The 27,125-nt window shown below is 42.0% G+C and overlaps 1 protein-coding gene across 25 annotated transcripts in view; it reads left to right on the top strand.

Annotated features, from left to right (window-relative positions):
* Positions 1-27,125, top strand: part of PTPRD (protein tyrosine phosphatase receptor type D) — a 1,166,566-nt gene that overhangs the window by 566,284 nt on the left and 573,157 nt on the right. For all 25 annotated transcript variants that reach the window (XM_079959081.1, XM_079959070.1, XM_079959090.1 and 22 more), the window contains one exon: positions 22,951-22,973. The gene's annotated coding sequence lies outside the window, so the exon portion shown is untranslated. The remainder of the gene's footprint in view (positions 1-22,950; positions 22,974-27,125) is intronic.

The following is a 27,125-nucleotide window of genomic DNA, read 5'->3' on the forward strand; positions in this document are numbered from 1 at the left end:
GAGCGGGCATTTGTCCACAGACAGCTTTCTGGGTCATGTGGCCAGCATGACTAAACCGCTTCTGGAGCAAAGGAGCACCATGATGGAAACCAGAGCACATGGAAATGCTGTTTACCTTCCTGCCACAGTGGTACCTATTTATCTACTTGCACTGGTGTGCTTTCAAACTGACAGGTTGGCAGGAGCTGGGACAGAGCAATGGGAGTTCACCCCGTTGCGGGGATTCAAACCGGCAACCTTCTGATCAGCAAGACCAAGAGGCTCAGTGGTTTCCCAAATGTACATACTGGCCCCAAAAGGTTGGCAACCCCTGATTTACCTTAAGAACTGGGAACTTCATATATATTCCAGCTTCTATCAATAACTTTGGCCCACCTGGTGAGCTACTTCTGAGGCAGTATGAGGCGGATTAGATAACAAAAATTGATGGCCTCTGGAAAGACGCACAAAGCTTCCATACATTTCCGCCTTCAGGAGAAGGTGGCAGGCTGCTGTTCCTGCTGACAGTCCCAAGGCTTGGTATTTACAAACTTACAGCTAGAGATCGGTTCAGTAGCACATCAGAAAGGATGTGCTCTCATTACCCTGAGCCAATGCTAAGCTGATCTTTCACTAGGGAGGTTTTGTGGCTGCCATCACTGTATTTGCCCTTTGTCCCTCACATAAGAAACACTGCCCGTTTTTCTCATCATCATGCCTTTGGGGCTAATCCGGATAATCAGTGCTAGCCGGTAGCAATTGGTAATACACTGGCTGTTCACAATGACTTAATAACAAAACATAATGGCTTCAAAACTCGTTGAGATTATCAGGATGTTGTTATACCAGTTTCTGGATAACGTAAATGTGTATCTGAAACTGACCTTAGAGAGGCAGCAGATAAGGAACATGTAGATAAGGACAGTAGATAGATCATTCCTTATATTGGATGCAGCGTTTTCTCCACTGTGCATTACATTCTTTTTAAATATGTATGCTAAAAATAATCTTATGGTTTTTATAGCCCTTAGTTCCCTCCCTTATCCAGTGATCCATGCATATTGTACATTCTTGGCCACTGAGCACTACAGACATTGAAGTAAAACCTAATGAATGTATCCTTATCACTGAAGAAATGGATGGGTAATATACTTCATGAAAAGCACTGTGAAGGTTGCATTAATTTTATTTTTATTTCCCTTTGCCTCCCCCTCCCACCCACTAGAAGAGGAGTGACCCAGTTTGTAGTCAGATCAGCATTTCCTAATTACTGTACTTGTCTAGCCTGATTGATGGTGCAAATACTCCAGCCTCACAAACTCCCCTGAATTTGTCTTCCTGCTGAATTACTGCATCAACATTAAACACATAATAAAACAAAGCTCTGTTCTGAAGCAGTCTCAAGTAAATGAAGTGATAGGAAAATGTCTCATTTGGGAAGAAATAGCATAGGTGAAATCATATATTTTACTAAACCAGCACGGGTCCTGATCCTAAGTATGTCTGTTTAGGAGGTTAGTCTTATTGGTTTCAGCGAGGCTTACTTCCAAGTAAGAAGGGTGTCACAGGAGCAGTGGCAGAGGAACCTTCTCAGGGTGGGACACTGAGGGATGGGACAAACCATCTGGCGGCGCATGCACAACATCCGTATGGACCATAGCTGTCAACTTTTCCCTTTGTTAAAGGGAAATTCCCTTATTCCGAACAGGATTCCTCGCAAGAAAAGGGAAAGGTTGACAGCTATGGTACGGACTGTGCACATGTGGCAGTCCATACAGTCACCATGCGAGTGGCAGCCCGTATGGATGCCCATATGGACACCGCGTGATCGGCGCCCATACTAACTGCACATGCGCCCTTGGCTGCTCTACAGCTGAGGGGAGGCAGTGGGCCATCTTGTCACACACACCCCAGAGTGGTGCCTGGGGTGGGCTGCCCCCCCCCTTTGTATGCCCCTGCACAGGAGCCCAAGGTCCCATATTTTCCATCAATTTGTGGTCAAGCCAAATGCCTCCAGGAAATGCACAAGCAGGGCATATGGGTTGTGAACCTCAGGCCAGTGGGCCTAATGTGGCCATCCAGGCCTCTCTGTCTGGACCTCAAGACTTTCCCAGGCCTTGCCACTCATTGATCATGTTTCACATTCTTCTTCAGCGTCTTTGCCTGGCTGGTGGAATGAGTCCTTGATCTCTGGTAATGCTTCCTGCTTGCCTGGACGGAGAACAGAGTTCATATGCAAAAACTAGCTTAATGTATGAAGGCAAAGTGGATATTCATTCACTTTTGCCTCTGGCCCCACCAACAACTTACCTCTGACCTCTGGGCTTTCCCCTATGCCTTTCATAAAGACTACAACACCATTGTTATAGATTAAGGGCTCATCCAGACTTCCACTTGGCCCACTGTCCCCCCCCCCCGGGAAAACTCGATCTTTAACAGCGAATCAGAGCAAACGTCAACCATGTTTTCCACAGATCAACATTTGCTTTGATTCAGTGCTAAAGAGTGGGTTTTTCCAGGGAGAGTGTTGGGGCAAAGAGAAAACCGCTTAGACCCATGCCTGGAAAAACAGGAGAAGTGGAGAACTGCTTAGGCATGTGCTTTCTAGGCACAAGACAAGTGGAAGTGTGAACAAGCCCCTAGTTACAGCTCATTATACCTCTCTGTTTTGCACAATTTTCAGGCCTTGACTAAGCTTGTATAAAGACTTGGGTTCAGTTATGACACTAGCTTTGTGGGCCATAGCTGGATACTGAGGTCAGTGATAGGCTGTGGTTAAGGTTTCAAATCAGGCAAGCGAGGAACTGGAGAGATCAACAAGCCATGTATCACAGATGTAATAGTGGTGTAGCCGTGGCAGTGGAAACCCCTAGCTGTGCTGTTGCAGCTGAAGCAAAGGAGGTGCACAGGCTACTCATCTGTAGAAATGCATTTTAAACTCTTGACTACAAGTCGGTATCCAGCTAGAGGAGGCAGTATGTGTTCATGACCCAGCTGTACCAAATTTGTGGGTGATTTGAGTAATTAAGCAATCAGACCCAAAATGCTGTTTTCTGAAATTGAAAGAAAAGACATTTTCCCCATGAATTTTAATAAATTTTACAAGCTCTGGGCTAAATTATAAACTCTGCCTTGCAGCTGCACATCACAACACCAGCTTTTTCTTGTTTTGTTTTGTTTTGAGTTTTGCTAAGGTTGGCTGTGCAAATGCAGTAAAAACTTCTTTTCAGAATGTATACAGTGGTGTATGTTACATGCCAGTAAATAGAATCTTAGTTTAGTTTAGCATTTCAAAAATAGCAATCATGTATAATTTAAAGATATCGCTGAATGGGAAGGGATGAACAATCCAGGAAACTATATTAAGATCAAGTAGAGCAAGATCCAGATGTTGTAAGCATATTCTGAAAAAGCATGTAGGCCAGCATGCAATTATTTATTTTACCATTTGCTATACAAGTGGGAACCTGTATGGGGGTAGGGTGAAGGAATCGCAAATGATAAAGGACTCAAAACCCCAACAATACTTTAGCGTCCACACACGTTGTCCTTTCGAGTCTGGTAACCCTGGATGTGATCCATGAGAGGCAGTCAAGTACAACATTCCTTGTAATGCTAGAAAAGACATGCGAGGGAATGTTTGGTCCAGCCAGTGGAAAACTTCCTGTTCCTCCTGGCTGGAGCATCCTTCCTTTCATATGTGATAGATGGTGGGCGTGACCTAAACTGTCCAGGTAACAAAAGGTCAAGTCACGCAGCACACATTCTCTTTTTGACTTCCCTCTATGTTTGACCAGCTTTTAGCTAGGACTGTTCTGCTAGCTCTCAACTAGCAGAGGCGCAGGGATTATTCCCCCATATGGGGTAGATCCACATGTACATATTTGTCTCTAAGTCTGCCTTCAGGAATGCAACTGTGAACTGATGTGAGTAAACTTCTTTTATTGACTTTAAATAAGTCTTCATTCTTTTAAGAGGGATTAAAGGGAATTTACCAGGAACATACAATTCAATCTGAGACAGACTGTACTGTATAATAGTGAGAGGCTCACACGAGCCTGCATCCAGCTATCTGCTGTGCATGTAAAAAGGGGGAATGTAAATCTGCTACATAAAGGAAGTTGCTAGCGCAATTTAGAAAGTCTATTAATAAACAATATATCCTCTCCTGCCACCCTGAACATTCCCACACCCCTCACATTTCAGAAGATCGTTTGAGGAAAGGGAACTAAGCTCAGAGAAAGAGCAGTTCACTCAAAGTCCTTAAATTTGTGCAGAGTTTAGAGGATCCTTGTGACTCTTTAGAAATTTGAAAGGTTTTATTTGATATAGGACTTAAAAGTCATATATAATGACCTAGAACAGGCATAGGCAAACTTGGCCCTCCAGATGTTTTGGGACTACAATTCCCATCATCCCTGACCACTGGTCCTGTTAGCTAGGGATGATGGGAGTTGTAGTCCCTAAACATCTGGAGGGCTGAGTTTGCCTATGCTTGACCTGGAACTACTTTGCTAAGGTGCTTGAGTACTTAACAGTCTATAACTCTCCATAGGCCAATGAATGATGTTTACAAGTCCATTGCAACAATACTTTACTACGTTTGGAAGAAATTGTAAGTTTGCCAGGATCTGGAGTTGTTCCAGCTCCCAATTTTATTTATTGTTCCTTCTCACCATAGGCTTGGCTGAAGAAAGGCTGCCAGGAAATATTCTAAAAGGCCAAATTCTTTAGGCCCCTCCTTGCATTGTTTCCTTGAAGCACTGCAGTGGACTAGGTGACTCTTGCAGCCCCATTCAAATCTACAGTACTATGATTCTAAGGGGTAAAGTGTGTTAGAAAGTGTTTTCAAGATCACATCTCTGGCCCTGATCATGGCAATGCATAGCGTGGGGTGAGAAACCTAGCCACATGGACCTCGATAAGGGTAGGTTTCCTCAGATCCTGTAGAAGTGAATGTGTGAAGGCTTTCCTGGCTTAGACGTCCAGTAGATGCATGGGCAGTAGAGCTGGGACCAGAATGCACCCTGTGTCATCAGGGGTAGGCACAGTCCTTCAGCTCCTTTCTTCATGCTTTGTGAGTAATAATGCATTGTTGTTGTTTAGTTGATTAGTCTTGTCCGACTCTTCATGAGCCCATGGACCAAAGCACGCCAGGCACTCCTGTCTTCCACTGCCTCCCAGAGTTTCATCAAATTCATGTTGGTTGCTTCTATAACACTGTCCAACCATCTCGTCCTCTGTCGTCCCCTTCTCCTTGTGCCCTCCATCTTTCCCAACATCAGGGTCTTTTCCAGGGAGTCTTCTTTTCTCATGAGGTGGCCAAAGTATTAGAGCCTCAGCTTTAGGATCTGTCCTTCCAGTGAGCACTCAGGGCTGATTTCCTTCAGAATGGATACATTTGATCTTTTTGCAGTCCATGGGACTCTCAAGAGTCTCCTCCAGCACCACAATTCAAAAGCATCAATTCTCCAGCGATCAGCCTTCTTTGTGGTCCAGCTCTCACTTCCATACATCACTACTGGGAAAACCATAGCTTTACATATAAAGATCTTTGTCAACAAGGTGATGTCTCTGCTTTTTAATGCATGAAGAAGAAGAAGAAGAAGAAGAAGAAGAAGAAGAAGAAGAAGAAGAAGAAGAAGAAGAGTTTGGATTTCATATCCTGCTTTATCACTATCCTAAGGAGTCTCAAAGCGGTTAACAATCTCCTTTCCCTTTCTTCCCCACAATAAATACTCTGTGAGGTGAGTGAGGCTGAGAGACTTCAGAAAAGTGTGACTAGCTGCATGTGGAGGAGCAGGGAAGCAAACCCGGTTCACCAGATTACGAGTCCACCGCTCTTTACCACTACACCACACTGGCTCTTAAGGGAATTCATATCTCTTTCCACCCTATTGTTGTAATCACAGTATCTTTTAACCTGCACTTTTAAATTGCTGTAACTTTCTATATGTTGAATGTGATTAAGAAATTGTTTATTATATTGTTTATTATAAAATCATTTCCATATTAACCAGAAAGTTACAGCAAACACGCCACCCCCTGCTTGCATTAATCATTTCCCTCCATCTGAATCCCCCATTCTCCTTATATTCCAAACGGCAGAGGATCTTAAAAGTAATAATTTCTCCTTGAGTATGACTTCACTTGACTTGTATTTCACCCAATGAGATAGAAATTCTGGATAGATAAAGAAAATACTGTATATTTGAACATCTTGATGAAAAAGTCAAAGAATTTCAGTTGACACAAATCAAGATGTGACTTTAGAAAGCTGCGGGTGGGATGAAATGGTATTTTATTAAAGATGATTCTCGCTGCATTTGAAAGTCAAAGAAACACCGTTCCTTGTCAAAAGTTTCTAGAATGCTGTGTGTCTGGGTAGGCCTCCTTACTTTCATTCCCTGGCTTACATCATATTGTGTCAAAGAGTGGTGCAGTGAGGAAGAGAAAAAAAATGGAATTATTGACAGCAAAGTGCAGCCTGATTTTAATTACTTTTTCACTGAGATTTTTTTTATAAAAAAATATCCCCCTCCACTACTCATTCTATCATTGTTTCTTATTGATCAAGAATGGAGATGCCTGAAGACATGGCTTCTTTTACAAATGACAAAGTGATATTTTATTCATATTTATTCAATTCATTTGTCTTTTTTGCCACAGCAACTCAAAGTGACTTACCATATTTTATGCAAAAACATTTGTTATTGTTATTTAGTCATGTCCGACTCTTCGTGACCCCCATGGACCAGAGCATGCCAGGCACTCCTGTCTTCCACTGCCTCCTGCAATTTGCTCAAACTCATGTTGGTAGCTTCGAGAACACTGTCCAACCATCTCGTCCTTTGTCGTCCCCTTCTCCTTGTGCCCTCAATCTTTCCCAACATCAGGGTCTTTTCCAGGGAGTCTTCTCTTCTCATGAGGTGGCCAAAGTATTGGATCCTCAGCTTCAGGATCTGTCCTTCCAGTGAGCACTCAGGGCTGATTTCTTTCAGAATGGATAGGCTTGGCACTCTCAAGAGTCTCCTCCAGCACCATAATTCAAAAGCATCAATTCTTCGGCGATCAGCCTTCTTTATGGTCCTGAGGAGAGCATTCCACAAATGGGGAGCTACCATTGAATAGAGTCATTCTTTTGTTGCCATCCTCTGAACTTTGGAGGGACACACGAAGAAGGGTCTCAGATTGATGATAGCAGGGTCCCAGTTGGTTCAAATAGGGAGAGGCAGTCCTTGAATTGCAGTCACATGCACTGAAGTCTAATTTGAGTTCAATGTGAAGTACTGCTATAAGCTTACACAATTAGACACCCATTTAAGATGTATCTGATTTTCAGTGCAATCCTAAACATGTCTTCTTTAGAAGTTGATGGGTATAGGATTGCTGCCTAAATCATGCCGATATTACTTGTATTAAAAGGACTGAAATCCAAATTGCTTGCTGTTGTTTTTTAATTTAATTCCTACAGAAGGCAATAAAAGAGACCTCAACAAGATATGCAGATGTAAGAAAGTTCCTTGATATCTAGGCCACCACCACACCTCTCTATTCAGTTGTAAACTAACCCATATTTTCAGAGAGCAACTTGTTTGTTCAGCCATGCATTATGCATGCTAGATCCTGTTATACAGACCTTCTGTATGCTTGACTTACTTTTAAAATTAAGACTCCAGGGAAATGGAAGCATAGTACATACATAGCACAGTGCCATCTTGGGCACTCTGATTATGTGTCCTAAAAAATATAAAAGATGTTGGGAGTTTGTATTTATCTGAATTTTGTCTCTAAATAAAGTAGATTAGTTTAGATGAGCTGTGAATATCTGAGTGAAAGTTCTGACAAGTTTGTTATCTGATGGGATTTTTTCTTTTTCTTTTTTGGCTTCCTGTCACAGTGCTTATGAAACTGATTTACAGGAAGTCGGACTGTTGTTGCATCTGTTGTAGGTATTGGAACCCTGTGACCTTCAATATGGTTTTTTGGGACTACAACTCCCATCATGCCTGACCATTGGCCATATTTGCTGGGGCTGATGGGAGCTGTAGTCCCCTGGTCCAGCATTGACTATAATGACTCTAACAAACTCTCCAAGGTGCTGCCAGCTATGTAGAATACTTGGTTAGATTGACCAGTGGTCTGACGCTGTATGTGACCAGATCATATATTCATTTGTGTGCTGCATGTGGGCAGCAAAAATACTTTCTCCCTATGACTGTGTAGATAGCTACCCCAGGCCCATTGTTTCATTCAGATAGTACAGCGCAGGTTTAGAGAGCTTTAATAACAACCCCCAAAAGAGGAGCCAATAACTTAGAGCCTTAAAAAGAAAAAGTCAAAATCCTACATTGTACATTAAGAAAGCAGTGATGCCAATGCAATTTAGAGACAGGTTGGGACTAGGGCCACACACACTGCTTCTGTGTGTATAAAAACAAATTACAACATGAACTATACATAAAGAATAAAATTCAAGAGAGATACCAGCTGAGATATTTTTAAAAAAACTCCACTGAAAGGGCAAGAAAGAAGGCACTTTTCTGCAACAAATTTGCCATTGATTTTCTCACCTCTCTCTGATTCTCCATCTGATGTTCATTTCCCTTTTTCGTACCTGTGAGACCAGGGTCACTCAGCTGTCCCTAAATATGTGTGTGTGCTGAGTTTGCCTTTCTGGAAAGGCAAATTTCTAGACAGAAATTTCTTTTGACTATCTTTATTGGGGGATGTGTGTGGAGTATATTTGCACACTCCCACAAGATTGAAATGTCCTGTGCTTTCCCGTTTGCACGAATTTTCAACAATGAGCAGGATGGAATGGATGGGAGGGAATAATGGACAAAGGTAGGAGCAGAAGAGAAGCAGGTGAGAGAATGAAGACAAAGGATAAGCTGCTTCTCCTTGGAGCATACAGGCAGAGTCTCCGTATCAACATGGGGTTTGTGTGTGCAAAATTTCCTCCTTTCTCATAAATTGTGACAGGCAAATCTGTTCATAGCGTTGCAGATTGAAGTGAGGCAATTCTTGCTCCTCTTACCTTGCTCCTCAGATGATTTCAGGTCAAATGCTGCTGTCCAAATTTGCATTGCATCTGCTTCAGCTTTGACACCTAGCTCTATTAAAGAAGACAAGTCCAAGAATCAATACTTACACTACTGGATGGGATAAATTCCAACCAATGTGTCCACTATAAGAGCAAAATGGACTTCAGGGAAATCGTTGTCAAAGTACTTTAATTAGATATACGTTTTCATTAGAAAAGACGTATCCAGTGATCATAACACTTTACTGTGTGTTTTTCTTTCATCTTGCTCAACATAAATTTTAGCCTAAGTATCCAAAGTTGTTAAAGATCAACTGAGCTGGCCATAACGTTATATAAAGAGCAACAGATTTACATGGGTACAAAACTGTGTGGACTAGCTGGTCTTTATTGTTGTTGTTCTTATACTCCACATAAATTTATACAACTTACATAATGAATGATGCAGGAATGAACCCATTCCTTCTTTCATATTATTCAGTATACCGACTCAGAATACAAATTCAGGTCCATTAAAATAATGGAATCTCGGTTCCTGCAGCCATTTAAATGTTTGGGGAAAGTGAAGTCTTGCTTCTTTCTTTTTCCAGTATACAATAAATTTCATTATGAAAATTGTCATATCTTTCTCCTGCACATGTTAGTATCGCCACCATTTCCCAAACAGAAAATAGATTGTAAAATGGAGCAAACCGTGGAGAAAACAACGCTCTTAAATTATTTTTCATATATTTGAGGGGAGAGTATTGTGCTAATTTGTGTGTGTGTGTATGTGTTTGTGTGTAAAGAAAACTTGAAGCTTTCCATATATTCCATTTTGTAGTGCCTCGGCACATGGCCTTGAGTGGCCAATAGGCTTGCAGGAGCAAGCTGCTTATAAAATGACCGCTCTCCGCATCAAATAGGGGTTTCTTTTGCATGGTTGTGCGCAGCCCCCCGGATCCCAGTGTGACTCCTGGTAGTTCAGGCTGGCTTCATGCTCCCCAGGCTGGATACCTGGAGGTCTCCGCCTACCTCAGCCAATCGCCCAATCCCGCCTGGGGAGGCGTTGCCAGGGGATTGGCCAGGTAAGGGGAGGGACCGTCCTGCCCACACAACAGAAGGTAGGTGTTACCTGCGAAGTGGCAGTTGGCTCCAGAGCTTATAACCTGCAGCCTCTCCCCTTAATGTTTCGTTCCGCAGCTTCCTTGTGATTGGCATACCATGTGCCCTTTAAGCCTTGTGGGCTTGCCAGTAGCCATACAGGGCTGAGTAGGAATTTTTGGAGTACATCTTGATTGTCAACACACCCCTTTTTTTTGCCATTGCCACACCACTGTTAATTTGATTGGCTTATGATGACATGGGTTGCTATTTGGCAGTTTGGCTTTAGGGCAGTTCTGGTGCTGCTGTCATACAACCAGGGGAGCCATCTAGGGAGGGCTGTGGGGTTCGAGGGCCCCCAAAAATTTGTTTGGCAGTTTGGCTTCTTTGTGGTTGGCAGGTGAAGTAGTATGTGGTCAGTACTGTGAGGCCTGTTGGGTAGAGACAATTTCATGGACCACCTCTTATTGTCAGCTGCTTGATTTGATGTACACAGGGCCTAGAAGGTGTCACCTGCTAAATGCTGGACAGCAGAGGTGGCTGGCAACTGCCAAGTAACTCACCGATGGCTTTTCCTTCTGGGAGGATGGCTATTTGCCTCAAATTATGCCAGCCTGGGTGACAGAATTTCTATAGGGTAGTTTGGCCCCTTAGCATTAGGCAGGAGATGTGCTAACTGCCTGTATAGGTTTTTACATGCCAGTACTTGTGTTTGGGATTTACACAGGCTTTCCATTAAGGTCCGTATAGTTAAAGGTATGGTTTTCCCAGTAGTGATGTATGGAAATGAGAGCTGGACCATAAAGAAGACTGATCGCCAAAGAATTGATGCTTTTGAATTATGGTGCTAGAGGAGACTCTTGAGAGTCCCATGGGCTGCAAGAAGATCAAACCTGTCAATTCTGAAGGAAATCAGCCCTGTGTGCTCACTGGAAGGACAGATCCTGAACCTGAGGCACCAATACTTTGGCCACCTCATGAGAAGAGAATACTCCATGGAAAAGACCCTGATGTTGGGAAAGATTGAGGGCACAAGGAGAAAGTGACGACAGAGGACGAGATGGTTGGACAGTGTTCTTGAAGCTACCAACATGAGTTTGAGCAAATTGCAGGAGGCAGTGGAAGACAGGAGTGCCTGGCGTGCTCTGGTCCATGGGTCACGAAGAGTCGGACACGACTAAACGACTAAACAACAACAACTTGTGTTTGGGATTGACACAGGTTTTCCTTACTATATTTTAATAAAAAATTACTTTTTACAAATACTTGTTGGTGAACCTTCATTCTCTCATAGTGTTCCAAAAGTTGTCTTGATTTGCGACTTTCTCATGGTGGAATGAACACTAATGCCACAATATAAGAGACAGAGAGTGTGTTCCCATATTTATTTCTTTTAGTTATTTATAATCCTCTTTTCAAACTAATTTTCAAAAGTAGCTGCATGGTTATTAGATGCTCTGTACTATAGGAAACTGAAAAACCATCTGTGAGCTAATGGAGGACATGAGTAATAGTCAAATCACAATATTCACAGCACTGCTTCCCTCCTAATACTTAGAAAGACTCATTATGAGCATTCCATATGACAAGGAACAATAACATGAAAGCAATGAAAATTAGGAGCTTGGCTGGACAAGCAGTCCAGGCAGGTAATACAATAAAAAGTGAAGAAGCATTGTTATCTCTATAAATAATAACATTTTTAGGTAATTATTGACATAATGATTCCTGTTACTTTGATATTAAGGGCTCTTTAAGGAAGAGTTTAGTTTAACAAACATAAGAAATTATGAATAAATAACAATTTATAGATGTCTAAATACAAAGACTCTATCAGAAAACGACAGAAAATCATGGTAGGAGGAGGATAAAGATGCATACCTGGATATTTAGGCAGAAAAAGAAATGCAATGAAAGAATTTTCATAGTCACCATTGGATAGAGTCACTAATTTTGCCTAAACTTATTTTTTTGTTGTTGCGACTTTGGCATTTCCAGCAGTGAAAAACACCTAGAAAACTTTGAGGAAAGCACATATAATGCTTCTATGGGGCTAAATAAATGTGTATTGTGTGGGGTTTTTTAATAGCACCTACCTCAGCTGCCACCAACTTTTCATAAAGCAAAAAGTAAAATAAATAATGAGCCTCCAACTTGAGCAAAAAATAAAAATAAAAATCTAAATGAAGTGAAAAGAGTGAGAGTGTCTGAACAAGACTAGTGACATTTCACAGATGGTGCCAAATTAGGTGAAAACCTCAAGTTAAGAGCACATAGCATGATTTGTGAAATAAATGACATGTAGCAGGGGAAAAATATTTATTCAGCACCACCTTCTAGAATTGGCTAAGTCAGAACCAAACCACTGAAATTTATACCAGACAACTGGTCCAGGAGGATGCCACAACACCTGAGAAAGCCCAGCAGGGTAGCACATTCCTTGTCCTTGATTATCCATTAGGTAGCAAAGGGCCTTTACATGCCACTTTTATAGGGACACAGGTGGCACTGTGGTCTAAACCACTGAGCCTCTTGGTCTTGCCGATTGGAAGGTCAGCGGTTCAAATCCCCACGACGGAGTGAGCTCCCATTGCTCTGTCCCAGCTCCTGCCAACCTAGCAGTTTGAAAGCATACCAGTGCAAGTAGATAAATAGGTACCACTGTGGCAAGAAAGTAAACGGTGTTTCCGTGAGCTCCGATTTCCATCACAATGTTCCGTTGCACCAGAAGCAGTTTAGTCATGCTGGGCACATGACCCGGAAAGCTGTCTGTGGACAGATGCTGGCTCCCTTGGCCTGAAAGCGAGATGAGCACCACAACCCCATAGTTGCCTTTGACTGGACTTAACCGTCCAGAGGTCCTTTACCTTTACCTTTTACAGGCCACTTTCAAAGCCAGGCCAAAAACAGATCGGAACAAATTGAAATCAGTAGAGTTTGCTAAGAATGTCTGGCGTTGCACTTGTTTTTCATCCACTTGAGCACCTTCAGAAGCAGGAGCAGGGATTTAACTGAATAGAAGGCCTGTGAAACTATTTTTGGATCCTAACTTGGCTTCCACTGGTTAGGACCACCCCGCAAGTGGACTTTTCTGCCTATAGGACACTTCCACAAGTGGAAAGGTAGAGGTGACCTTAACTTGATCCCCCCTCCCCAATGCAGCCCCTTGTGCCTCTCAAAAATCTGTTCTGGAAGCCTTCAGCAGCAGCGTAGGGTAGAAGAGAAGAAGAAGAGTTTGGATTTGATATCCCACTTTATCACTACCTGAAGGAGTCTCAAAGCGGCTAACATTCTCCTTTCCCTTCCTCCCCCACAACAAACACTCTGTGAGGTGAGTTGGGCTGAGAGACTTCAGAGAAGTGTGACTAGCCCAAGGTCACCCAGCAGCTGCATGTGGAGGAGCGGGGAAGCGAACCCGGTTCACCAGATTATGAGTCCACCGCTCTTAACCACTATACTACACTGGTAGGGTAGGGGGCTGCAGTGAAAGGAGGAAAGCAGTAAAAATGACCCTTTTGACAGCAGAATTTTCCATAAGATTTCAGGGCCACCTGTAAAAAGGATTCCTTCTGTTCGTTGACTCCTAGTTACAGTCCAAACCAGTGTCCTTATTCACGGTTGCATACTTGATTTTTAGGAAAAGGTACAGTATCACATTGCTGTGCAGTCTTGTTTTCTTAACCATTTTAGGCCAAGAAAATTCACAGTGCATGCCTATTTCTCCCCCACCCCCTTCCTCCTCACTGTTAGGAATAAAATGTGGTCAATTTCAAAGCACTTTTTAAATCTTCCATATGAAATACCTATTTATAGATAAATGTCTGGGAATAATGTCGCATGCTGTTTCCAACACACAAATTTTAGTAAAGCACTCAATATTATTTAATGTTAGGAGGTGTCCCGGAGTTAACCTTGCAAATTATGCAAATACTAGTTTTATTTTTACTGCTTCAGTTTTAAATATTAAGAACCATTTATTATTTATTTACAATGCAAAGCATTCTGATTTTTTTTTAATAGAGGCTGCGAGTACATAAATACCACCCAGTGTGTAGTTTTAAACATGATTTATCAAAGAATATGAAATTGGCTTTTCTTCTTTTGCTCAGTACCAGTAATTAACACAGCGTGGTTCATTGCCTGCAAAAAAGGAAAAAAAATGTGATTCAAATAAATTCAAGTTATAAAACAAATTCAAGACGAAAAACAATTCTTTCATCCATAGAATAAATTATGTTTGAATTCCTATTTTTTTTAAAAAAATATCATTTTTGTAAGTCTTTTAATCACTTGTACTTACATTACAGTTTTATTGGGGCTAAAGCGTGTAAAATACAAGTGTACAAACAGTTCCAATGGTACATAAGGAATGACATTGCAGCATACATGGAGATGTGTGCATGCCTTCCTTCTCCTAAGGAAAAAAGTGAATGTAGAAAGCTACATTTCTACTGTATTTTTGACATTGGATAATGATGCATTGGACAACAGTTCTCTTCCATCCTACATATGAGATTAAGAGGTGCAGAGGTGTAGAGTCCTGAACACACACACATGCACACAAACCACTCACCAAATGTGCATGGTTTAAACTTACTCAACTAACTTATTCAACTTACCCTATGCAAAAACACAATTATCTAATTAATTAACAAACCCCATGGTAGATGCTTGGACAAAACCACTCACTTTTTCCTGAGATCTGGTATTGTAAGTGTATTTGATTTTTTGCACATACAGTGGTACTTCGGGTTAAGAACTTAATTCGTTCCGGAGGTCCGTTCTTAACCTGAAACTGTTCTTAACCTGAAACACCACTTTATCTAATGGGGCCTCCTGCTGCTGCTGCGCCACCACCGCACGATTTCTGTTCTCATCCTGAAGCAAAGTTCTTAACCTGAGGTACTATTTCTGGGTTAGCAGAGTCTGTAACCTGAAGCGTCTGTAACCCGAGGTGCCCCTGTACAAAGCTATGAGTGAAGAAGATACTGAGAGGAGATAGGAGACTTCCTATCTCCCCTTCCCTGTTTCCACTTCCCCTGGCTCCTTCTCTACCTCATCTGCTACTTGAAAAAGAAGTTTTGCTGGTAAAAGGTAAAAAAGGTAAAGGACCCCTGGACGGTTAAGTCCAGTCAAAAACGACTACAGGGTTGCGGTGCTCATCTCACTTCCAGGCTGGGGGAGCCGATGTTTGTCCACAGACAGCTTTCTGGGTCATGTGGCCATGACTAAACCGCTTCTGGTGCAACAGGACACCATGACGGAAACCAGAGCAGCACACAGAAATGCCATTTACCTTCCCGTCACAGCAGTACCTATTTATCTACTTGCATTGGCGTGCTTTTGAATTGCTAGGTTGGCAGGACCTGAGACAGAGCAATGGGAGCTCACTCCACCACAGGGATTCAAACCGCCGACCTTCTGATCAGCAAGCCCAAGAGGCTCAGTGGTTTAGACCACAGCAGAACTATCAGTAATGGCTTCAGGAGAGGCATTTGGGCATTTTGGGTGTGTGTGAATGTTTTATACGATAGTAAAACATTCTGGGTGGTATTTGACAAATACTCAGAGTAGACCTAATGTGATTAATGCACCTTGCATCTTAATGAAAACTGCACATTTGCTAGTTGAATCCCGATATACGGGTGGATTGTTTGGTCAATAAAACCGTTAATGTTGATGCTGTAGGTGGTTTATTGCAGAATTTCCAAATATATGTGCATATTAGAAATACCGTATTGGCCTGAATATAAGCTTCACTTTTCTCCCAAATTCCGACCTTGAAAAGTTAAAGTGTGGCTTATATTCACGACCTTACAGTATGCAGCCAGAAGCACGGCATAGCAGTGCCTGCCCCATGCGTAGTCCCCCGTCCAGTAGCAGAGCAACATGCTGCGGCCCCTGGAGCGAAGAACAGGCAGGGGCGTGGCTGGCACGCGTCCCGAGGGCGTGGCACATCACCCATGGGGACGTGGTGCGCAGCGCATGGGGGTGTGGTGCGCGTCCCGGGAGCGTGGTGCATCGCCCGTGGGGGCATGGTGTGTGTCCTGGGGTTGCACATCCCGGGGGCAGCTGCAATGGCATCCTTTCCCCAAATGGTACCCGGTGTGGCGCACTCCCACACACACCCTTCGTACGCCAGTGCCCCCATCTTCTCCCGCAAGGCCGGGAAGGGAGAGAGTGAGGAAGAGGAAAGGCCATCAGCAACACAGTACGGCTCCACCCCCACCCCCACCCCCCAGTACGCAGCCAGGAGCAGTGAGGAAGGGAGTGGCTTATATTGGATGTTTTCCCCCTCCCCCCTCCACTTTTAAAGGTGCAGCTTATATTTGTGTGCGGCTTATATCCGGGTTAATACGGTACTACCAAGCAGTTGTAAGAACTCCTGAAGCTTCATAGAATTGATTATAAAAGGGAGGGCAGGAAGAAGGGAAATCTCCATTTTCCATTTTCTGTCATGCCCTGCCAATGAATGAGAGAAGGGAAGGTGGAGTGTTTGAGGAAGCTGGTTTGAAGGGGATGGTTTGGAGGGTTGAAGGATGGTGGAGACAGGGCATTTTCCAGATTTTCTTCTTTTTCCTGGGAAACTTGAGGACAGGGGAGCCCTGGGGCATATGTCCAGCTTCAGTCAAAGATCCTTTTCACTTGATCCTTTTAAGTGATCCTTTAAGATGGCTAGGATTGAGTCAGGAACTGCCCGCTGCTGAGCTATGATAAATCACTGCATGCTCATTTCAGCTTAAAATGCTAGCTTCCCCATTCCAAATGAATTTCTAATTTCCAGAATAGCTCCATCTGGAAATGCTGTTTATTTCCTCTCGCTGAGTAGCGGGACAGAACGGGTGTCTAGGAGCAAACAGTTACATTCTGAGGAGCTTTCCTACGTTTGTAATTAGATGCTTATCCACAGTACCAATCTTCATTAGAAGCCCTGGATAATCTTTTATGTATGACCCTTTGCGGCGTCACCTCTGATACCCTCCAACAAGCAGCATCTCTTGTTATTTTATTAATTCCATGCATAACAGTTCGGTATGGCAATTCATACACATTTTTATGCAAACATGGTTATGATTTCTGAGTACACTTTTTTAGATAGATATATTTTTGTTTACGTCCACGTAGAAGAAACACAGGTACTCTGAAGCGGATATTTCAGCATCCTACCGAGACACCCTTGAAAATATCTCTCCGTAAATGGAGTGCTTGAATGTGAATGAAATTTAGGGGCTGATTACAACAATGGCTACATCTAGTTCAAAAATATAAATTGAGCTAGATATAAAACAAGGACATTTTCAGATGGGGGTTTTTTATATATAAAAAAACGAAAAAATGAAAGCAAAAATGCACTTTATGTTTCTGTACAGCCAGTGTGTTCACTTCTACCCATCTTGTAAAGTGGTACATTAGCAGGATTTGATCATGTAATTGTATCCTGAGAAATAAATAGCAAATAGCATTCCAATATCTTGGTCTTCCAGTGAGATAATATTGTACAGAGTATTTTTCAACCCCCTCTCTCAAATGGAAACTTTGGAAGTAGCTGACAGTTCATGAGATTGATTTAAATATATAAGGCAGTTTTTCACACAACACATAGTGTACTGTTGTGTTTTTGTTGTTTTCCTGCAAACAGAAATGCAAATGAAAAGTCAGTGTTTTGACGTTTGTATTATTGTAAATGGGGAAAAAACAGGTTCTTGGTTCAAGCTGGTATACGTTTATACTTGAAATGCAGACTGTTGTCCTAGATAAATATACATGCCATTCATTAGAATATGTCACTTTTTCTTAGAAACAAGATGGCTGATGTACAATCCTTCTACTGTGGTAGCTGTTCTCTACGTCTTTTCCTTTTCCTGCCTTTTAGAAGTCATTTATGTGAAAAGACTAGAGCTAGGCAATTGATGAATTCATAGTTAAAGCAAATGGCTAATGTTCCACTATAAATCTTAAAACATGTCTACCTCACCTTAACTGCTCATGCTAATCACTATAAAGATATTTTTATACCATATTTTAACACCTTTCAGAGCATCCCTGATTCCTCAATCTGTCAGGTGCTTTATGATTCCCACTTGCGCAATAAAAGACAATGTAAAACTTTATTTCAACTGATGTCAGTATCCTTCTGATTCACCTCTCCAGGTTCTAGAGGGAAATTAGGCAACAGAGAAAGCTATTTCTGATTTAAAATGTCACAGGGACTATATTTTTAAGCCACCACACCATTTCTTCAACACAAACCCAACGGCATGAATTCCAAAGAGTGTTATCATTGAATCATAGTATCTTAGAGTTGGAAGGAACCCAAAGGTCATCTAGTCCAACCCTCTGCAAATCAGGAATCTCAGCCAAAACATCCATGGCAGATGGCTATTCAAGCTCTGTCTAAAAACCTACAAGAAAGGAGAGTCCACAACCTCCCAAGGGAGGCTGTTCCACTGTCAAACATCTCCTTCATAAAGTTTTCCCATATGTTTAGTCGGAATCTCCTATCTTATAACTTGAAGCCCTTGGTTTGAGTCCTACCCTTCACCCAATAGTATTTCTCCGTCTTCTCCATGCAGAGGACCTACCACTTGCTTGTTCTCCCTCTTGCTTTGAACATAGCCAAAGGAACCTTTTAGAAATTATTTTTAACCTCTCTTGCAGGACCTGAGTGTTAGAATTCCTGCTCCATGATTGCAGTCATGGGATTGTTGTCTTTCACATGACGGTATATGTTTTGACTCCACAGAGTGGGATGTGATAGAGACAGGATGTTTGTGTTACTGTGTTACGTGAAGTGGGACTATTGTCCTTTGTTCTTTTTCTCTTTGCTGTCTGGTGCTAGAGAGAGAGGGAGCCATGTTTCAGTGCTCTCTGTGTGTTTGTATGTAAATAAAGTAGATTAGCCAAAATGCTGAGTTGCTGAGGTCTGTCAGGCATGATGCGCAAACTCTGCAGGTCCCTAAGTGTGCCGGTGTTGGTTGGCATTGGTCGCTGTGATGTTCGGGCTGAAGAAAGTTTTTGAAGCTCCCGAACAATTGACCAGGAGGGAGGGAACATGCCAGTCGGGCATGTGTCTCTGCCAGGGTCCTCCCACTTTTCTTTCCTGTTGGCTCTCCCATTTTGGTCTCTACAGCAACAGCAGGCACTGTAACGCTCCAACAATTTGACTTCACTCCCAAAGGCACACTCTTCTATTGTCATCTGAAACAGATGGATGCCTCGCATATGCTACACCTGCACTTAGATGGAAGGATTGCAGGGCATTCCTATCCTATGGTAGCCCAACTTCACCTATAAGGGCAGCAATGGATTCAAAGGCAACAACAACACCATCCTCTGTGTCTTTTTGTTGTGTCCCAGCTGTATTGGAGTTCTGCCATTCCTTCTCCTTCTTGCTGCTAACTGACTCCAAGGACCTTCCCCTAGGCTACTTCATTCAAAACTGAAACCCTAAACCTGGCCTTTGCACCTGAGATCCAGTGTGGTGTAGTGGTTAAGAGCGGTGGACTCGTAATCTGGTGAAGCGGGTTCGCTTCCCTGCTCCTCCACATGCAGCTGCTGGGTGACCTTGGGCTAGTCACACTTCACACTTCTCTGAAGTCTCTCAGCCCCACTCACCTCACAGAGTGTTTGCTGTGGGGGAGGAAGGGAAAGGAGATTGTTAGCTGCTTTGAGACTCCTTAAGGGGAGTCCATACTACTCTTCTTCTTCTTCTTCTTCTTCTTCTTCTTCTTCTTCTTCTTCTTCTTCTTCTTGTCCCTGGATAGCTCAGTTGCTTAGAATGTGATGCTGACAACGCCAAGGTTGCAGGTTCGATTCCCATATGGGACAGCTACATATTCCTGCATTGCAGGGGGTGGACTAGATGATCCTCTGTGTCCCTTCCAACTCTAAAATTATATGATTCTATGTATAAACCCAGCAAAGATGGGGCCCCACTCCCTTTTGCCTGGCAGTCTTGATCTCTGATGGTTCCCTTGATGGGCCATCAGTGGCCTTTGTTCCTTACTAATGGCCCATTCTGCTAGCTTTGCTGAACTAGCTTGGCTCCTTAGCATAACTGGATCCATGGAGTTTCCATGTCTGGCAAAGTTGAATCAAACCTTGGTTAATTGTAACTTTTACTAAATCATAACATATTTAGGAGGCTCTTGCCCGCCCCCATAACATTGTAAATATATTTTATCTTCTGTCTTCAGATGAAATAAATGTGCAGAAAAGAACTTCTTCTGCCTATGTTTATTGGTCTTTCAACCCAACCCCCCAGAAGAAGAAAAATTGTATTGTTTTCCTCAAGTTACGGAAAATCATTCTGACATGATTTCACCTCAAGTTTAATTGAGTCAGTGAGTGGATATAATGAAGCATTTTGTTAGTGGTCTCCAGTGGAGGTGTTAATAGGAAGGAAAGTAATTTTCACCTTATTTATATGTTGTATAAATATAAAGCGATCTTTCTGCCGAAAGCTCAATTTTCTTCATACTATTTCAGTAAAGGTTGCAGGCCTTTTTCTAGAAGCAATAAACAAAACTACTGATTCATGGTAGAATAATAATGCAAACAAAAAGTGATCCAGATGCCATATTAGTCACACATTTGAGAACCTTAAATAGCCATTTTCTAATGGCAAAGGCTTATTAGCCAACTCACTCTGTTGCAGCTTCTCAATTAAAATATGGCAAATTAGTGTCTGAGAACAATTATGTTTTGTTTCATAGAACTCTGAATAATAAAAATGGACTACAATAGTAATTTTATTTATTTATTTATTTATTTATTTATTTATTTATTTATTTATTTATTTATTTGAAAAGGTACTGTAGATAGATAAATAAGATAATTTTTTTCCGAAATCGAAATAAAGGGAAGTCAATTTAGTGTTATTGTTGAGTCAATGTAAGTTGAGCTATGTCTTGTCTTTTTGTTTTTATTTTTACTTCTTTTTTTTCGACTGTGTATTTTGTAACTTGTATGTTTGTGGTATGTATGTATGTTAAAATTCAATAAAAATATTAAAAAATTAATAAAAAATATGGCAAATTAGTGTCTGAGAACAATTATGTTTTGTTTCATAGAACTCTGAATAATAAAAATGGACTACAATAGTACCTTGGTTGTCAAACGCTCTGGAACTCGGATGTTTTGGCTCCTGAATGCTGCAAACCCGGAAGTGAGTGTTCAGGTTTGCAAACATTCTTTGCAACCCGAACGTCCAACACGACTTCTGCAGCTTCCGACTGAGAGCAGGAAGCTCCTGCAGCCAATCGGAAGCTGTGCCTTGGTTTGTGAACATTTTTGGAAGTCAAACGGACTTCCGGAACGGATTCCGTTCGACAACCAAAGTATGACTGTATATCCATTTAATGGCAAGCAGTGCGATCCTAACCATGCACATTCAGAAGTAAGTCCTATTGAATTCAATGGATTTACTCTAAAGTAAGTGAGGTTATTGGGATGCAGGTGGCGCTGTGGGTTAAAGCCTCAGCGCCTAGGACTTGCCGATCGAAAGGTCGGCGGTTCGAATCCCTGCGGCGGGGTGCGCTCCCGCTGCTCGGTCCCAGCGCCTGCCAACCTAGCAGTTCGAAAGCACCTCTGGGTGCAAGTAGATAAATAGGGACCGCTTACCAGCGGGAAGGTAAACGGCGTTTCCGTGTGCGGCTCTGGCTCGCCAGAGCAGCGATGTCACGCTGGCCACGTGACCCGGAAGTGTCTCTGGACAGCGCTGGCCCCTGGCCTCTTAAGTGAGATGGGCGCACAACCCCAGAGTCTGTCAAGACTGGCCCGTATGGGCAGGGGTACCTTTACCTTTACCTTTTAAGTGAGGTTATTATTGCAGACTTATGCCTTTATGAGATATAAAGTGTGGTATTCAATAAAGCACTTCTGCTAGTGCAAGGATTTCCATGGATCATAGATCATAGATCCTCCTCTCCTCTCCTCTTCCCTCTCTGCATCCCCCTGAATCTACTCTGGAAGGTTGCAGGAGCACCCAAAACAGATTTAGAGGGCATTGGGGACAGGGAAGGGAGGTTCCATTGCACAGCCAAATGTCCTTGCTGTAGCTGGACTACTTTGTTGAATACCACTCAAATTAATTAAAAATAAATAAATCATGGTGGTGCTGTTCTTACCTATTATCTGGTTAATAAAGTTGGTTTTCTGTGGCTTCAGAGAATGACTGGAATTAAGTGCCTTCTGTAGGCCAGTGTACTAAACTGACATCTAATTGCTTCCAGTCCGTGGTCTTTAGGTGCAAGTGCTTGAGCCGAAGATGATATTGCTCAGTTTCTGCTACCAGGGCAGCAAGAGTTATTGCATTTATATCCCACTTTTTTCTCTAAGTAGCTCAGGGTGGTATACATATTCTCTGTCTCCTCCATTAATCTCCACAACAACCCAGGGAGCTTCATGTCCAAATAGGGATTTTAATCCTTTTACACGTCCTAATCTGACTCTCTAACCACTGCACCACACTGAGATTGTCTTCCTTGACCAAGCAAAGGTTAGAAGGCTGCAGGCTTCCTATTTTCCACTATGGCACAAAATGATTCTTGTATCCATGTGTGGCCACCAGTGTACACCAAGGGGCAGGAAGTGGACTTTTTCTGGCCTATGGCAAACTCTCTGGGCACGGTGCACATGGTGGGCATGGACGATGCCCAAATATGTTCTCTCCACTAAAAACAAAAAATATTGTTGGATTAAAGTTGGATAGTTGACAAAGGATCTTTGCCTGATTGGTTTTTTTATGCACAATATCAAATCAGGGGGTTAGCCTTTTATAAAATAACCAGTGAATATAATACAATAAAAAAAATTACAATTCTCTTTCTGTTTCTCAACAGGAGCTGCGGTTCACAAGGTTGAGGTAAGATTCTAATCTTAATAAAAATAAATGAAGTATTTGATTAGAACGGAACACAAAAGCATACAAGCCTTGTCTTAGGCTTGGTGGTTGAGCTGCATAATGAAATTAAATATGGCTGTTTGGAAGATTATAGATGATCTCTTTTTCCCTACTTTATTGTTTTGCTAAGTTGATATGCCATTACTTAAGCGTTGTCTTGGACTGCATAAACTCAGTGTTTATTTGTAAATCAGAGTGGAAGTGAGTGTGAATTTACACTCCCCACCTCTGACCTTGAACTTTCATAACTGGATTTGGGCAGGTGGAAGGGAATGATTTTCAATCATATGACTGCCTCAGCCATGGCAGCCATTTAAAAAAAAAAATGAAAAGCCATGGGTGCAAGTGAATGTGGAAACTAAGCTATAGCAATGTCTATGCAGGCCTGTTGATGGAGCATGAAAACCTTATTGACTATGGCTTCACATAATGAGATGGCTTCACATAGGAATGGGCCATCATTAGAGAGTGGATCATCCATATATTCAAAGAGGACAGATCCATTTCAGACTGCAACAGCAGAACATTTCATTTTGTAATTCCTTTACATTTCAGCCATGGAAAAGAAAAGTTGCATGTCAATGACAAAGTCTGTGTTTATTTTTCTATGTACAGGGAGCATTTTATGTGCAGAAACTGTCAAGCATGTGGTGCCCTATCTGTAATATGGTATGAACTTGGGGAACTCTGGATAAACCCAGAACTAAGTGAGAATGTGAAACACAGTTCTGAAATTTAAAGCAAAGGTAGTAGAATAGATAGCAAGAGAGAATTTTTTTGCAAGCTAATAAGAGAATTAGGTATAAATTTCTTTAGAAGAGAAGGGGGCAACTCTTTTGATGTTTTGAATATAAAATTCCAAAATATGACTTTCACCACAAAATTCTTCAGGCAGTCCCTGCCTATGAAATAAGCAGATGTGCATGGCAATTCTATAGATGACAACTCAGAAGTAAGCCCTGTTGATTTCATCAGAGCTGACTTCCAGGTAAGAGAATATAGGATTCCAGCCTTAATCATCTATAAGTACATTTCTAACACCTCATAATATGTACTGGGTGTGTAGGTTCATAATCTTTTCATCGTGGACGTATGATATACTGCATAATCTAATAAGCTTTATTGCTAAGGGTGAACCTGGTTACTGGGAGGGGAAAAACATTTACCTGAAGAGTGTGAGATTTGCTAAAATCTAATGTATCTGTGTCACAAAGATGACTTATTTCTTTCTATAATGCCTATATTGGATAAACATTTTCCCTCCATTTTCAGAGATTTCAATCTCAATTTTCAGAGAAGCACAGGGCACTGTGAAGTTTATACATCCCAATCTTTTCATAGCCTAGGGATATTCCTATCTATTAGATCAGTTTCTTTTTTTCCTTGAAACTCAATAAATTCTTCCACTCCGATCGTGATGTGACTGTTTCCCTCTATATGAAATAAATGAGCCACGAAAATAGTCTATATCCTATACAGTGGGTCACACTTTCAACCCAAATCATACATCTGCATTTTTGGCAACAGAGCAGCTTACTAAGTCATAATGCTAGTGACACTCTTGTGTGGTGAGTTTTGTATATTAGAGAAATATTATATTTGTATGCTGTATGCTGTATGCAGCTCTGTAGAACAGATAATGTTGTTGTTGTTGTTGTTGTTGTTGTTGTTGTTGTTGTTGTTGTTACTATTATTAAATACCCTGCCCAACTGGCTGGGTTTCCTCAGCCACTCTTGGCAGCTCACAGAACATACTAAAACATCAATACAGGGCTGCCTTTAGATATATTCTAAAAGTCAGATAGCTGTTTATTTCCTTGACATCTGATGGGAGGGCGTTCCACAGGGTGGGTGCCACTGCGGAGAAGGCCCTCTGCCTGGTTCCTTGTAACTTCACTTCTCACATTTCTCACCACTAGAAGGCTCTCAGAGCTGTATCTCAGTGTCTGGGCTGAACGATGGGGGTGGAGACGCTCCTTCAGCTATACAGGACTGAGGCCATGTAAAAACACACTGATTCCCGGACCGTCCGCAGGCCGGATTGAGAAGGCGATAGGGGTGTGAAACACATAGCAGTCAAACACAGGATTCCTAGAGTGGACATGCTAGTGGATGTTTTGTACCAGCCAGGAGAAAGCATCCTGTTTCCTCTTGAGCTGGAACAAACTTCCTCTGCTCGTGACTAGAGGCAGGCGTGGTCTAATCTAGCACGGCAGGGAGCACACCGCTCTCTCTCTCTTTCAGCTCTTCTTTGTTTTGTTTTTCTATGAGTCAGCAGAAGTGACTGCTTGTTTGCAGTCACTTGGGAACTAACTAGCTTATGGGATAGTTTCACATATGTATATACTTTTGTAATGTAAGTCTGCCTTCAGGGATCTAACTGTGAACTGAATGAATGTGAGTAAACTACTTTTATATTGACTTTAATCAGATTGTCACGTTTATTCTTTTTAAGAGGGACAAGAGGGGATCTTACCAGGAATCCTATATTTAGAGGCTAAAACTAGCCTGCAACAAGCAAACCACTATTCGTTTAAAGGGGAATGTTTAAACTCTGCTAAGATATAGAACTTGCTAACGCAAGTCAGGAAGGATATCATTAAGTAATATATCCTCTCCTGCCTCCCTGAACATTCCCACAATGAGCTCCTCCATTGTAGGCTCAGGTTGTATATATGGCTCCATATATCAAAAAGACACCACAGTCTTTGCTGTGCCTCATTCTGAGGAAACTGAACCCCTGAACCCCTGGAATCGTGTACTGCTCGGAGATTGGGCTGGCATGCAACAGAGGATTAATTGGACTGGGCCCCTTTATTTATAATGGGGAAATAATCTGTACTGACAAAACCATCTCTATGTGAATTGCTTTTTTTTATTTTTTAGCACATGAACTCCTTATCCCTAACCTTTTGAATACAATGAAAATCGTTTTACTATATTTAGTTAAAAAAAAAAAAGCACAACAGGTTCATCTCCACCACCTCCTTCCCCCAGCCCATAATGTACCTTTAATGTTATCATCCTCGCAAATCCACCGGCAGACTGTCTGGTCAGGTGTATAACTGGAAAAGGTCAAGGCAAAATATCAGCATACTTAACAAATGGATTTGCGTGCAGTGTTCGTAGGAATCCTTCCAGTTGCATGGCAACCATCTTTGTAATTACTATTTGCAACTCCATTTTTAATAGTTTGATTACTATTTTCTCCATTATATTGTTGCATATAATGAATTTAAATTCATCCCTCTCACTTTCTTCTTCTTCTTTACAACAATAAATGCAGGCTAGTATCAGGTCAACTAGCATTAAACTTAGCTTCCAAAAACAGATGAGTAATGCCTAGATAGCACATTATACAGATTTTGAGGTTCTAATGTTAGTAGAAACATAAGCAGCTGCTTGTCCTGACTCAGACCATTGTTCCATCTAGCTTAGAACTGTCTGAATACTACCGAGTGGCAGTGGCTCTCCAGGATTCCAGACGGGATCTGTTCTAGCGCTACCTGGATTGACAGGGATTGAATCTGGGACCTTCTGCATGCGAAGCAAATGCTCTAACATTGAGCTATGGCCCTCCCAATGTATGTAACGTTTTATCTCAAATGGATAGGACATGGAATGGCAGAGAGGGATAAAAATGACAAGGAAAATCATAAGCCTGTGCTTGATAATAAGGGGTGGTAAATTAACAGTATGGCACACATTGTCATCCCTTTCAGTAACTTTCAAACAGGGGTGCCAACTTGAATAAAATATTGGGGGGGGGCAGGTAAGCCCCACCTCGCATAATCAATCTCAGACATGGTGTATGCACACCATTTCAATGGCAACACCTATCAACTTTGAGGGGCCCCAGCCCCCTCAAATATTTTATTAGGGTGTCCAAAGGGACCTTGGCCCCTAGAAGTTGGCTCCTATGCCTTCGGACAAAAATTTAATAAACATTGATTCAGAAGCACACTGGTAATTGAGCTAAATAAAGGTTTGTAGCCTTGCCATTAAAATGGAAGGGGGTATATTGGGCCACAGAATACTTTTGAGTTGAAAAGGTTTAAGGACTGCCTTAGACTGCATTGAATTCTCACTTGTATGAACCTTCCTGTGCATTCC

This window comes from Podarcis cretensis (assembly GCF_951804945.1).
Source record: "Podarcis cretensis genome assembly, chromosome: 17".
NCBI classification, from domain to species: domain Eukaryota; kingdom Metazoa; phylum Chordata; class Lepidosauria; order Squamata; family Lacertidae; genus Podarcis; species Podarcis cretensis.